The sequence below is a fragment of the Mercenaria mercenaria genome, unplaced genomic scaffold (assembly GCF_021730395.1).
Source record: "Mercenaria mercenaria strain notata unplaced genomic scaffold, MADL_Memer_1 contig_4817, whole genome shotgun sequence".
Lineage (NCBI taxonomy): Eukaryota > Metazoa > Mollusca > Bivalvia > Venerida > Veneridae > Mercenaria > Mercenaria mercenaria.
Window position 1 is genome coordinate 31072 of NW_026463075.1, and position 16150 is coordinate 47221.

The following is a 16150-nucleotide window of genomic DNA, read 5'->3' on the forward strand; positions in this document are numbered from 1 at the left end:
ATTAATGATTTCTATCTCTTAACAAAATAAATGTAACTTTTATTCGTATAAGACGTATAATATTTACCTGTCTGACTTGAAACAACATATTCTACCGGCCGTAGGTAGGAACATTGGACAAAAACTGTTTACTCTTAAATTGATTAGAAAAAAAGTTTGTTATAGAGACAAAGTTATGTAACAAAGGCCAATGACTATTCAAAGGATGCAATCATAGACTGCTATGCTAATAAGCACATAGCAATAAGCTTTTGGCATTTATTGTTTCGCATATCAACTATTAGCATTGATCATTTCACAATTACTGTTTTACAGTCAATATTTGACATTCATGAGTTTGCAAATATCATTTTGCATTAATGACTTGCCATTTAGCATTTGGTAATTAGCATGGCGCACCGGTCTTCCATAAACGTTAAACGAGATATTGGTTTTCAATTTTAAATGAGACTGTATTTTTGAATGACTACAATTTATCTTGAATATATGGTGTTGCATACTATCAAGAAGACTTTATTAATGTACGTTGACCAAATTATTATTCAGACAATGTTTTTAAAAAGGCCATAGGCTACATGCCATGTTTTGTCAAAATTCAGAAATCGGATCAAATATATTTGATATTTTTCTATGTGAAAATACAAGATATATTGCACTCTGACAGTTCGTAATAAAATGTTGCAATTGACAAAAATTAACACTGTTACCGATTCCATGGCCCCAACAGGAATTTTTACTCCGCAATTGAAAACATAGTTGTAGTGAACACTGCATAATATAGTGTTGTAGTATATGCTGATGCTAGTTATCAGTAAAAATATACTATAATTGTGAAAAGGGTTGCTGCATAGAAAAGAACATTTTGTATCTATGACTCTTTTAACATCCCTTTATTTTAGCCCTGGAGATATACGCTCCGCACGTCGCAATGTTGTGACAAGTACGTTTGCAAAATATAAATAAAAATGAAATATATGTGTCATCATTTTGGGCCGGATAAAAATGTTTTTGCTCACGGAAAGACATAAAGAAACACACAAGCGGACCGACACTCAGGGAGACTTCTATATAAGGGACTATAACTACTACTGTATAGTTTGATGACAGTCAGATATGAAGAGGCTGTGCCTCCTTCCCATAATGGCACACCTAAGTGCCATAATTTGTCTGAGGGCCATTATAAAACTAGGTGCGCCATTATGGCTAGAAGGCGCACACACAGCCGTTTAATTACCTCTTTATTGTGTACCGTCTCTATATTTATGTTGGAGTTTTCATTTTTTATATTTACCACAACCTTATAAATATTAATTGAAAATATTGCTGTTTTTGCTCCATAATGTTATCAATATTTGAGAATCGATCTGAAAACAATTCCCTATACCCGCCATACTGACGCTGCTTTACATGAGGTTGACGTCAGAACACACTGAAATTCAGGTTACCCAGGGTCATTTTGTCAACGGCGTCCGTAATGGTGGTAATTTTTAGTAAGGTACATGACAAGAAAGAATTCAGCTGTTAAATAATTAGTCACCTAGATCCGCATTTTTTTCTAATGTATATTTACCAACGTATGTAAGCGTTCAATGACAATATAAATCAAAATACATATATTGGTTTTACGTTGATTTTAAGCTCCGATCATTTATTGGCCATTATTTAATAAAACTAATATGGTTAACACAGCACATTTAAAGTTCCATAAGGCTTTCAATTTTTTGATAAAAATAGATGAAACAGCTGTCCAAATAGATGTTATACATAAATTCGTGTACAGTAATAAAAGTAATTATTATACAAGACTAGAGAAGCACTACTTTTATTACTGTACATAAATTTTGCAGTTAGAGTAATAAAGGGAGGCAATAAACAGAAGATTCAATAACACACACTAAATAGATAATATATTCGCCAATATTTAAACTTTTGAAAGAGTTAGAGAAAATAGTATGTTAACCAATATTCAAACCTTTGACAAATATTAAAGAAAATAATTAATTTAAATAGGTTTCATGAATAAATTAATATGTTTTATATTCATAATGGAAAACGTGGCAGCCGCATTTTAAAGAGAGGCATTATGAGCCTTAAATTTGTGTAGGACATACCAATTTTGCTAAAATGACCCGACACGTTTTTCAAAATAGATTTTCCGAAAATACACATATACATCAAGATATTTAGTCCATAGTATAAACGGGTTGATTTAAACTTCGGTTTATTGTACGGGGTGTATAGATCGTGAACATTTAAATATTGGAAAAGATAAGACAGAAAAAAGGAAATATTCAAACTAGAAAAAGAGGTAAATATTTGTATTATTTATGCTTTTCTTTCTCTGTTTCATAGTTCATATACTATATTAGCTGTTTGATGAAGGGCGTGATAAATAGTAAATTGGAGAGATTTCTAAAATTACACACTTACTCTTTTGTTTGAAGTATGAACAATACAAATCCCATGGGAAGATCTACCAGTACACGTGAACAGGTCTGCTATATTAATCTAACGAGACCTGTCAACGTGCACGGATTGACCTGCGCACGTGCACAACAAATCTTTCTGAAACAAAGAGGTCTTTTTTAACAAAGAAATCTTACTTGATCTTGTATAAACAAAGCAAAACAGTTTATGGGTCTAAAGACATTTATTACTAGAGATACATTTATAGAATGTTACATACTTAAAGGTTCGGTATCTCCAATACAAAGTATCGTAAATTATATTGGTTCCAAATTGAAATTCGGCAATTTGTTAAGCAGAACATTATTCTGGTATTTTATGTTTCGGTTAGATTAATATGAGTTGGCATGTTAGATCCATTACCACACCCTATAAACGACTGCACTCCCCCTCTTCCTCTTGCGAGTGATCAAAACAATAAACAGACACGCGGAGGGTAAGAAATCGTCTTGAACTTAATTATTTTGCTTTACATTGTATGTGTATTTAAGTTTAACAATAAGTCTAACATAATTATGTGTATATGGTGATATAATAGATAAAACTGACAGGTAATGTTTACAACATAATGCCAAAATGTTGACTGATTACACTCATTGCATGAAAATTCACTCGACCAAGTCACGAAACTGATGAATAACACGTCAAATTGATTTGTAATCCAATAATCCATGATGTTTTCTGAAATAAGTATGCGTACTCCATAAACATATGTAAATAAGATGTTTCATATCTGTTGCGTTTTTGAATGAAAATATTTTTTATCTAGTCGGTGAAAAAACATTCACTGTATGCCGACTTGCCAATTTTGATATTTGATCTGAACGCGTATTTATGAGTGACACTGTATTCCATTTTGCGACTACAGTAGGCGATTTATGTCCTTTAAAGGCGTAAATGAAATATAAATGCATACAAAATTGTCTCTATTGATCAGTCGTCATGTATATATTGTCATTTAATGTCGAATCCCTCGTGCTATGCTTGTACTAATCCATTGGGGTGTGGGTGGAGGGTCTGCTACTCGCTATCCTACTTAATTATATAATGAATTGAATGCTTCATCATCGTTTACACGCAAGTATTCCGTGTTGGTTTTACACACATATTCCATCATAAAATACAAAATTAGAAACTGAAAGTATACACAGGGTCCCTGCTATGTCATGCAAGAAATTAACCGTCGATTCCCTATGGAAATCACGCAAAGAAATGTTACCTGACGATTTCAAAATATCGATGAGATGATATTGGAGGGGACATAAGGTTGACCCCCATCTGTCTGTCCGTCTGCCAACAAAATGATCCTCTGATTTTTTAAATACTTTTGCACCCGCAAGTATCCTGCGAATGGACTTATAAATAGAAAGCGATAACGAAAACATTATTGGAAAAGTCGATTAAGTCTTTATTAGTAATTCAGGGATTACTTCATGGTAAATCAGTCAACAAGATTCAAAAGTAGTACAACTATTTTGTCACGGATAATGGTTTCACTACCCGATTCCCCTTTTCTCAATAATAACATAAACATGTTATCGTTACAAATACCGTGCGCGAGTAGTACAGCCGTCGTATTTACTACCTGTCAAGATTTAACCGTTATTTCTCATGTTTGAAATAATTTACATTCGATAGTGATAACGCTTGCACAATCTGTCACTGCGGATTTAGTCGCCTGGCCCAATCCACTTCCGTGAGTTCTACCTCGTCTTTGTTAGCCCACCATCATCAGATGGTGGGTTATTCAAATCACTCTGCGTCCGTGGTCCGTCGTCCTTCCGGCTGTCCGTCCGTCCTTCCGTCCGTTAACAATTTCTCGTTATCGCATCTCCTCAGAAACTACCAGAGGGATTTTGACCAATCTTTGTCAGAATCATGTATTGGTACCCTAGTTGTGTCCCCCTGAAAATCAGACTGGTTCAACAATTTTTTAGTGAGTTATGGCCCTTTGTTTATTTCTATAATTTACATAGATTTATATAGGGAAAAATATGGCCCCGTTCATGGGGTCACATGGTTCAGATAGACTTATATAGGGAAAAGATTTTAAAATCTTCTTGTCAATAACCTACAACATTCGAATTTGGACCACATGTATGGTTTTGAGTGGCAAGATGAACCTTGACATGAGTTGATCTTGATTTTGACCTAGTGACCTATTTTCACATTTCTGTAGCTACAGACTACAAATTTGGACCACATGCATAGTTTTGTGCACTGAAAAAAACTTTGACTTTGACATTGACCTAGTGACCTACTTTCACATTTTTGAAGGTACAGGCTTCAAATTTGGACCACATGCACAGTTTCGTGTTCCGAAATGAAATTTGACCTTGATTTTGACCTAGTGACCTACTTTCACATTTCTCGAGCTACAACCTTCAAATTTGGATCACTTGCATAGTTTTGTGTACCGAAATGAACTTTGATCTTAAGATTGACCTAGTGACCTACCTTCACATTTCTGTACTACAGGCTTCAAATTTAGACCACATGCATATGATTGTGTACCGAAACAAACTTTGACCTTGACATTGACCTAGTGACCTACTTTCACATTTTTTGAAGGTACGGGCTTTAGATTTGGACCACATGCATAGATTTGTGTTCTGAAGTGTATTTTGACCTTGATTTTGACCTAGTGACCTACTTCCACATTTCGTCCTTGACATTGATCTAGTGACCTACTTTCACATTTCTCAAGCTACAGCTTTCGAATTTGGACCACATGCACAGTGTTGTGTACGGAAATGAAATTTGACCTTGAGCTAGTCAATAAGTCTTGAAATTTGGAACACTCAAAAATGGCACATTGGTGGGCGCCAAGATCACTCTGTGATCTCTTGTTTGAATATCATCGGCAAATTCCGACATTTAAATCGAAAGCTGTGTGTTATTTGGTAAGTATAAATGTATGAGAAATGATTATCAAATCACGGCGGGTAGTCAACACGACGGCTGTATGTCCAGGCACCTACCTTGATGCTTAACAAACACATTTAGGGCAATATGTAGTAAACGCACGTATACTATTTTTAGCTCACCTATCACGTAGTGACAGTGTGAACTTTTGTGATCACCCTTCCTTGTGAACACGATAGAGACCACATTTTGTATGTGATCTTTATTAAAGTTGCACTTAACTTGTATGGGCATAATATCTCGGTTCCTGTTGAAAAGTGGCCAAATCCCATCATGGGTTCCCGAGTTATGGCCCCTTTAAGTTTCATAGAGATATTGTCATAATTATGGCCTCTCGAGATTTAACAAGCTTTTCCTTTCATTTTATCTGATGACCTAGTTTTTGACTCCACCTGACCCAGATTTAAATGTCACCTATAGATTATCCAGATTAATAATCTGACAAAGTTTAATTACGATATGATCATAAATATGGCCTCTAGAGTGTTAACTAGCTTTTCCTTAGATTTGACCTGGTGACCAAATTTTTGACCCATGACCCAGATTTGAACTCGACCTAAATATCATGAAAATTAACATTCTGAAAAAAGTTTCATTAAAATATGGTCACAAATGTGGCCTCTACAGTGTTAACAAGCTTTTCCTTTGGTTTGACCTAGTGACCTAGTTTCTGAACCCAGATGACCCAAAATCGAACTCGTTCTGACCAAGTGTCATTAAGATCGGGTCAAATTGTGATCTCTAGACTGTTAACAACCTTCTCCTTTGGTTTGACCTGGTGACCTAGTTTTTGAGCTCAGATGACCCAATATCGAACTCGTCCAAGATTATATTGAGGGTAACATTCTGACCAAGTTTGATTAAGATTGGACCAAAAGTGTGACCTCTACAGTTAACAGTCAAATTGTTGACGACGGACGACGAAGACGGACGACGGACACAGAGTGATCACAAAAGTTCAACTTGAGCACTTCGTGCTCAGATGACCTAATAAACCCCCATTTTTCCTCTAATGACCCTTCTTCTTGTGAAATGGGGACATATTTCATTCGCAGATTTTTTTCAGTAAAATAAGAAAAGTTTCATATTAAATTTCGTGTGTTTATGGCAAATACAAAGACAAAACTTAAATAGAGCTGTTAACTGTGCTCAAGAAAGCGATCCACAAAGGGTTAGTGGATTAATTCTGGCACCGTTTCACCACAAATCACCCCATTTACTGTTCATATTTTCAAAGCTTATTAATTCAATGGGTTGAAATTCTAGAAATATAGTCTTGTGTGCGACACATCGTCTCATGATGGTCTCATGATGGTGAACATTTGTGCCAAGTTATTTCAGAATCCCTTAATGCATAAAGAAGTTATGGCACGGACACGAAAAACACACCCTGTTTCACCTTTAAGTGTCACTTTAAAAAGAAAAGGAAATGAATAAGACGGACATTAACTACATATTGCCGATATTTGTGTGTAAACTGTAAGAGAGGTATGTGTAATAGTATTGAAGTAATTGCACGACCAAATTTATGAGGACACATATACAAACATACCAACCGCATGGTGACTCCTATATACCACCCTCCTTCAAACTTTGTTTGCGAGTTATAATTATGAAGAAATACTACAGGAGCTTAGGAAACGCCGATATTTTATACATAAGTCAGTCGCAAACAGGCATACAGTCTTTTACCGAAAGTCGCAAGCACTTGTACAGTACTAAAGCAAGCATGCATACAGTCAGGTAATCACACCGAATCTTCTTTCATTGACGGTTATAAACAAATTGGAGATTTTAGCAATGATTTTATTTTATTTTACCAAACTAGTATTGTTTCTTTATCCATGGAACAGTGGAACTGAGATGTAGGTCATTCTTCAAGCAAGAAAATATGTACTTTTGACGCCGACAATGTACAATTTATGGACAAAATCAGTGATCAATCGAGTTTTTTGCTATAATTCTACCTGTAATCAGACTAACACATTATATAAAGAATCAAATCATGTTAAGCTTCAAATAAAATATAATTATACATACATTCAAAGCCATTCAGTCACTTTGAAATGCTGTTTTTCAACTTTTAGCTGTTTATTGTTTTGATCACTCGCAAGAGGAAGAGGTGGAGTACAGTCGTTTATAGGGTCTGATTACTGTCCTTTCCAATTTACAGGTTAATTCATTATCAAATAGTGGCTTATTGATTAATTCATGAACTGGTTGTAACAATTTGTTTTATTCTCCGCGCCCACAGGCGCGTTGTGGGCGCTGAGTATTTGTGATGGCTTTATGTGAGTGCAGTGTGCAGTGTATGTCGTAAATGAAGATTTTTTCCTTTCGATTTGCAAAATTTCATATTTTTATTTTTAATGTCTAATCTGGCCAATAATAATGGCATCAGATTAAACAACACAAACGAGAAAAATATGTTTCACTAGAAAAAAAAAACAGGAAAGAAACTAAAGAGTAAAAAGGAAAGAAATTTGTGTCGGACATCACTTTGAAAATTCCTTTCGTTTTCAGTTGCCCCAGAAAGAAGGTTATCTTTTTTTGTGTGTAATAATTTTATTTTCTGTTTTACTTTAAGTATTGATTAATTATGTTATAGACATGGTTATTTGCAACATTTATTTTATATGATAGTGGGTATAGGCCTTTTATTCCAACGAAATTCCGGATACTACTTTTTAGAGTTAGTTTATGCTAATTTCTAAACCTTTTCAATTGTGTTACTTTTCTTGATACTGTATATAATTACGATTTATCATGAACTGAACTCTTGTTATCACTCTTTGCGACAACGTTTCGGCCTAGGGCCTTTATCAAGTTTCATTTACAAGTCTTAGATTACATATTTTGCAATTATTCTGGCTAACAAATACAAAAGATAAGAAGCGTTAAATGGAATCACGGAAGTGACGTTTCACAAAAAAAAAAATCAAAAATTAAATAAAGGGAGGTAATAAATCAATGATGTATATGAATTATCTACTTAAAAATCTGTATCTATTTATGTAAGATTTAGATCTTTCTTAAATATAATCATTTAAATATGAAAATGAAAATTTACAGGAAAAAAAGATAAGATACAGGAGACATGTGCGTTTGTATTTATAAACCGGTATAAATTGACTTCTCTATTCATACAAATGGAAGGTTCGCAGGTATGAGAGCAATAAAATGCGTGTTATTTTTTGATATTACAGAAATAAATAATGACAACAATAAAAACTTAAAGTTAGTACTGTGTGTTATTAACAACTAGAATATTTAACCTCTTAGTTAAAACTAACATCATTAGCATTTAATTACCACATTATATTTGAAATCTGAGTGGAAAAATGCACATATTAACAATACAATACAATACAATTCTTCTTTATTTCGTCAAGGTTACATAACAGTAACTACAGAAATATAAAAAATATAACAGATTGAACACATGTGGGTAACAAAAAAATTGTGACAAAAAGTAAATTACTCTGTATTACTATAACATGAATTCTATTATAATTGTAAACAACAAGGAAACAAATATTTATTTTTCTACCCTAAGATGTTTGTTTGGGTTTGGGGACAGCGATACTCATTTATCAATTTTCGCCGTATTCTTAGTTGGGAGAATTAGAATTTTATCAATGAAATCATGGGGAAACCATGGAAATGTAGATATATAATTACTAGGTTGTAACTTTGGAATGCCATTGACGGTGTTTACATGTACTAATAAACTTTGATAATGTAGCAGTTGAGTCCAGTAAATCCAGGGGTGTTAAAAGATAATCCGTCATCCGTAAAGCAATTATTGGATTTACCTGTATTGCAAAATAAACAGTATCGATTATATTGAGGTCAACTGCCTCATTATCAAAGTTTATTAGGAGTGTGTGACGGGATTACCTTTAAACTATTATCCTTTAAAGTGTTTAACTATACATGATGTGAATATACTGAGATTTTTCAGTGTAGCGTAATTATTACTATTAAGAAGTTCTTTATATTTAATAACATTTGGATACCTATGGAAATAATTTGGGACTAGTTTCCTTCTTTGAGCGTCAAAGCAAAAACAATAGTGATATTATTTTGTATAAACATACTAGCTCTACATTACCCTTTTGGTAATCAACACCAAACTTATTACACGTCTGGAACACAAACATCTATAAACAGTGTCTTATATTTTTAGTTTTATATTTTGATTCTTTTTTTGAGTTAAGCAGATGGTTAATGTTTGATATGCATAATTATTGTCAAACTTTTTACAAATGTCACCTATAACAGTAGGCAAAAACTGGCCTTTCAAACCAAGGTGACTTGCATTTTAAAGTAGGTTCTTTAGCAATATTAGAACAATGGTCTTTCTTGGGAGGTGGCTGATTGCACTACATTGTAGGGTTAACGCACGTTTTTTTGTGTAACAACATCTGCAGAATCCCAAGGGATTGGTTGGTGCACGAGCCCGTAGGGCGAGTGCACCAACATAGCCCGAGGGATTCTGCAGATGTTGTTTCACGAAACAAACGTGTGTTATCGCTATTCTTGCATAAAACACAACTAAAGTACTGGAATTATCGAAAAAACAAGACTATTCAGCTGACATTTGCCGATCGAAGTCGGCCGTTTCAGGTTGTTATGGACACATGTTTTATTTATGCATTTCCAGGGCCTACAGAAACAGTGCATATTTTATACATGTCGAACGGACATTCTTGATGTGGTAATTACTTTAATATTAAATATATGTAAAATAAGTATGACCCCCTTGTTCCGATATATCGGTAGGAACTTTAGCTTTAGAGGCTCGGAATTATTAGAAAAGGGCACACACGGCATCCTGTCTTTACACAATTTGCAGCCTGCAGGTGAGGTGCCGACAGAACACAATTCTGCTTGGTTTAAATTAATAGTCTGTCCCTTACGCTTTTTAAATGTAAACATTATCGTTTAATAGAAATTGGTATCGATACCTATATTCTTCATATCGTTAAAAATGAAATATCTAGGCCTATAACGTAGAAAATTTTGCTTTGCACCCCACCCCATCGCGATCAAAGTTTAATAAACACAAAAATTTGAATTTTTCCAACATCGATATAATCAACTTAGATTGGATTTATAAACTCAAACATGGTTGGTGAGATCTACAAATAAATTGAAATTAATAAATAATAAATACCTTCTGTTCATCAAATGTTCATTAACTATGGAAAAATCCTTTAAACTTAACGCTTCGTCATGTTTATGCTTTACATTACACACCATCACTACATCAGTAGACTGCATAGATGTGTAAAGTAGACACAAACATTTTTAAAAGTTTTAGTGTAAGATTTAAAGTTAGCATGTCAACTTTCTCGACTCAAATTAATTTGGAAAACGAAATTGTATTTTTGTAAATGTTGTTTGCCTATCATTTTCAGGGATTAAATCGCGGCGTGTAAACTTCCTTTGAGTCAAATACGCGTAATAATACAATAATATGGAACGTCAATGCAGTCGCGTATCAAGAGAGGTAGCACTTATTACAAGTTAAAGTAAAGATAGGTTGAAAAATGATATTTTTAATAAAAATGCAGATGAAAAGATTTCATAAATCTCGGACCTTTCGACTTCGGCCAAAATTGATTCGGGATCCATAATTTGCTTACGTTGGACCCGCAACAGCATATTCAAAACGTTCACCAACAGCGCGTGCTCACGAGAATCTCCTTGTTTGTACACGTTTTTTCCCTGTTTGTGCATGCCCGAAATCGGCAAAAAACAAAGGTTTTATGCAAGATTGACCGTTTGTCCTTCCAAAATACCAGTTGATCAGTATATGACTGTATAAAGTGGTAAAGGTGTTTATAGTAGTGAACTGTTTAGTCAATATTCATTGCTGCGTATTCAGAAGCTGTTCTCCTAAGGAGGAGGTGAAGAAAACAATTACATCAACAATACCCTCTTAGTAAATACACCAACGTAATCGTCAACATATTACACTTGGGTTATAATTTTCTTGTTCCTTTGAAACTGTGAGTTTCAGGCCACTAGACGGAATAAAATGCTTTATTTATTTATTTTGTTAGGTTTCACGTTGCACCGACACAATTATAGATCATATGGCGACTTTCCAGCTTTGATGGTGGAGGAAGGCCTTAGGTGCCCCTTCGTGCATTATTTCATAAAGAGCGGGTACCTGGGTAGAACCACCGACCTTCCGTAAGCCATCTTGATGGCTTCCTCACATGAAGAATTCAATGCCCTGAGCGAGGCTCGAACCTACATCGATGACGGGCAATTGATTTGAAGTCAGCGACCTTAACCACTCGGCCACGGAGGCCCCAGGAATAAAATTATGTTTGTTGTGTTTCATTCATTGTACATCTTTGTCCTTCCTCATCATTTACCTTGAAAGTATCATATACAGCCCACATTCCTGATTAGACATTTATCAGAATAATGGTCTTGATAACATCTGAGCTAAGTTTGAAACTCAGTCATTTCGGAAGAACAGCTACGTAAGTCTGAATTTAAGCATAACCTTGTGTATACAATACGTTTCATTCCATATACATAAAACTTAGAGGTCAGTTAAGCATAAGTAGGTCACTAAATACAACAATAAAAATCCTGCTCACACTATAAAGAAAATGATTTTTCTCCAACATTTATGAAACCCCATCAGAATGTCTGTCAAAACATAGACACAAGTATCGTTATATCATCTCCTGTTTTATCAGTACTATACACTGCTTTGTTTGGCGTGGAGTTTCCTTTAGCTGTATTTTGCAGCAACTTTTGTACTTGTATGGTTCTGAAAGTGCGCGGCTCCAATACAGAGTGAAAATGAACATTTAAAAAGGCGGACCCAGGGTTTCCTTTGTGCGACTGTGGAGTTTCTAGGGGTTCCGATGGTATGCCGCCCTTAGGACATTTTTGCAAGTAAAACTCTAATGTCGTACATGTAAGGTATGGCCAAGGTGATAGCCTTTTAATTTTACTGTAGTTTTTCCCCTCGATTTCAGCAATTACAGATTTGCGAGATAAGCAACCGAAAAGTGTTCTAAAGTAAGTGTTCTAAAATTGACTGATGTCTCAGTGAAAGGCTATCAAAAGTGTATCCTCACTGGAATTAAGCCCCCCCCCCCCCCCACCAAACAACAAGCACACACTGACACACAGGAACACGCAAACTTGGATAAAAATCAAAAATCTATATTACGCTTCTAGTGCTCACCGTATTTTGAGTTCTTCGTCGATTAGTATTTGAGTTTGCACGTAGTTTCAGGAAAATAGTCTAAGAATAAATAACGCTACTTGGATGAAATTAAAAAAAGACATTTACGGTATTCGATTAGGGCCATAATCGTTTTCCCTGTTCGGCTGATAATAAGATGGGAAGACACGAGGCGATGGCTCGATAATATGATGTGAAATTGCGAAAACGCGTTTTTTGCATCGTATTATCGCATTAACGTCTCTTCAAATTAAGGGCGAAGTTACGAAAGTACGATAGAGCGATGCTATTATCTCACTTTCGCATTGTACTTTCGCATCGTATTATACTACTATTGTCCCTTCGACTAATGGGCTGTACTACGAAAATTTAGAAAGTGCGATGTCAATTTTACACTTCTGAATTGTAATGGGGGTGGTATTGCGATTATAGGCTAGAAAAGTGCGAAATTACGATATGAACGTTACCGCATTATCGCATTGTAAATACTTACAATATGGGTCCAATATGAGACCCGTATGGTACATTTGCCCAGATTTGGGCCTCATTTAGACTTACGTGCTGTGTTGAATCTTACAAGATTGGAGCATGTATTAATTTATTTACTGTCAAAGTAGAATCTAGTTGAAATTTGTAGTGTATACAAAGCAGAAATTGTAAACTACGTACACGACCAAATATAGATGCACTGATGCTGAAGTTGAAACTTACCGGTACATATACATATACTGTGTAGACTGGCTGAAACATTTTCTGACGGTAAAAATATAAACAAATAAATTCATCAGTAAGAAATTGTTTGTTTCAGAAAATTTGATGTACTATTTATTACTACTACTAAGCATTGAAAAAGTCAAGTATATAAATCTAGTCGGCATACAACTGAAGCAGAGTCATGTTACAATCGTAGGGTGAAATGGAACAGCTATATTTTATCGTAGATTCATGTATAGGCGCTATATGTTTATTTCTAACACGATCCGTAGCAGTTGCTATATAAACATATAGCGAAATCGCCTATACATGAATCTACGACAAAATATAGCTGTTCCATTCCACCCCACGAATGTAACATGACTGTGAGCTTCCGTTGTATGCCGACTAAATACTCGATTTTTTTCAGTGCTTAGTATATATAGTCATAATAAAAAGTTCATGAAATTTTCTGAAACAAACAAATCTAACTGATTAATTTATTTGTTTATATTTTTACCGTAAGAAAATGTTTCAGCCAGTCTGCACAGTACTTCAACATCATTGCATTTAAATCTGGTCGTGTACGTAGTTTACAATTTCTTCGTTGTAGGCACCACAAATGTCAACTATAGATTCTACTTTGACAGTAAATAAATTATAATTCATGGTCCAGTCATCTAAGACTCAAGCGTTTACGTGTTTATATGCCGAATCCTTCTGGTGTGTATGTTGCAGTGTCATCATACTAGTGACGTGTACAATTTTTAGAAACTGCTTTGAATGAACTATTCCGACCTAAGATGTTATTGAAAATAACATTTTCACAGTAGTAACTACCTAATACTTTAATTAAAATTTACTGAATATCGGAAAATTCCGTTATGCAAAGCTTTCCAATCGTGGGGAGATTGTTATAAATAGCATATCGTCGCCTTACTCTTAGAGTTACCTGTCTCCAATATATTTTATAAAAAAAAATGAGATAAATGCACCACTCATTTAGCCTTACTTTGCGCTATCTTTCAAGCCTTTGCTTTTATGTATTGACGTCATAGGAATGGAATTCGAGCGTATGTACTTTGCTCTATGTCCACGTTTTTTATCAAGTTTTTGTCTGTATTTTGCGGTATGTCCATAAGTTAGGACTATCTAAGAGTAAAAAGACACTTGGACCAATCAACGAACAATATTTGGTCACGTGACATCAGAAACATTGCAGAACTTCCGGCAAAGGATCTTTGTGAAAATGTTACAACCAACCAACAGAATCGTTCTTTTTTCATACTTTTGTACATTCCAGCAACAAAATGTAAGTATAATTCGATGCAATCTACGTTTAAGTAACTTACTGATGAAATACCTTTGTTGCATAATGTCACATTCCTCTTTATGTGCGATACCATGTATTTGACAGACATGTCAAACATTCTTGCTTTGGCCCATTTCGATTTATGTGTTAATGTTTGTTTAGAAAAAGATCATTAAAGTGTATTGTGATAATGTTGACAGAGGTGATCTTTCGAAACCACACAATAAAACAATGAATGAAAATAGCAGAACCGGTCTGACTGACTGCAGCCCTGTCCATGTTACTTAGTACTGGTATTCTATCTTCATAACTGGTGTTGAGACCAATGGTCCTGCATTCAGGGCATGTGTAGTTCCCTTATTAATTATTAAGCAGCGAACAGCATAGGCCTGCATAGTTAGTACAGGCTTATCTGGGCCTATGCTGGTCACAGAGGACTGAATGCATAATTTCTCCTGTGGTGGATTGTAATTTTCATATAAAATGATTACAAAAGCGAATTTTAAACAACCCGACATAATTTGGATGAGGTTGGATGCTTTTGCTCTTTATGCGGTATGACCATGCCTTTTCTCTTCATAAAGCTTTATGCGTATGCATAACGCACAAAGTTGTGCTTTATATGCGGAGAGCTATATGTGGCGTTATAATGCTTCCATAACAGCAAAAGATAATATTTTTGTCTTGGCTATTGATGTTGATCTAAACTCTTCTTATCCTTGTTTCAGGTCAAGTCGTCTTCTTGTGCTACATGGCCTAATCGTCCATGATCTACTGACAAAAGTGAACAGAACCTCCAGAAAGTTTAGAGATTTAAGAAGAGCGCGTTCGTGTCTTAGCAGTGAGTTTGAACTAAACTATCCAGTAACGTTCACAGTGATGGCATTAAGCGAGGCTTTAAGACATTCTAGAAAGTTTAGGAAGTTGATTCTACCTCCAGGTGTAGTCTTTATCGCAGTGAAGAGAAGATCTATGACGGTCTGCAGCAAAATACTCGTTCAAAGACATACCTTTCTCAAACGTTAAGGCTATGAGATTTGTGAGTGCTTTACCTAAAAAGACATTGAGAGCATGCTACGCTTCATGCCAAAAGACGACCAGTTATTCATGGATAAAAATGTGTCAGATTGGTCGAAAAAAGGCCCCCAAAATAAAATTATTTACCGCCTGTCTTGGTCAAGGATAGTAAGAACTGTTTTTGGAAATAGCATTGTGTTAACATTGTTGTCGTTTAGTTTCAAAAGATACACTTAATGTAACATTACCACTGTTACACGTTTTGTCAGAAAGACATATTATCATTACAGGTTAAGCGTTACACAAGTGAAGATGCTTTAAACATTTAAGCTGCTTTGGTACATTTACTTGTATTAACATTGAGCTACAGGAGTTGTCTTTAAGTTTCAGAAAATACTAGTGGTACACTCAGTGTTATAACCGTTTTAAATGTTTTTGACAGGATGACATGTTTTCAAAGTGAAAAGCATTAAGATTTTTTGTTCACATTTGTTACACATTTTACATTTGTGACC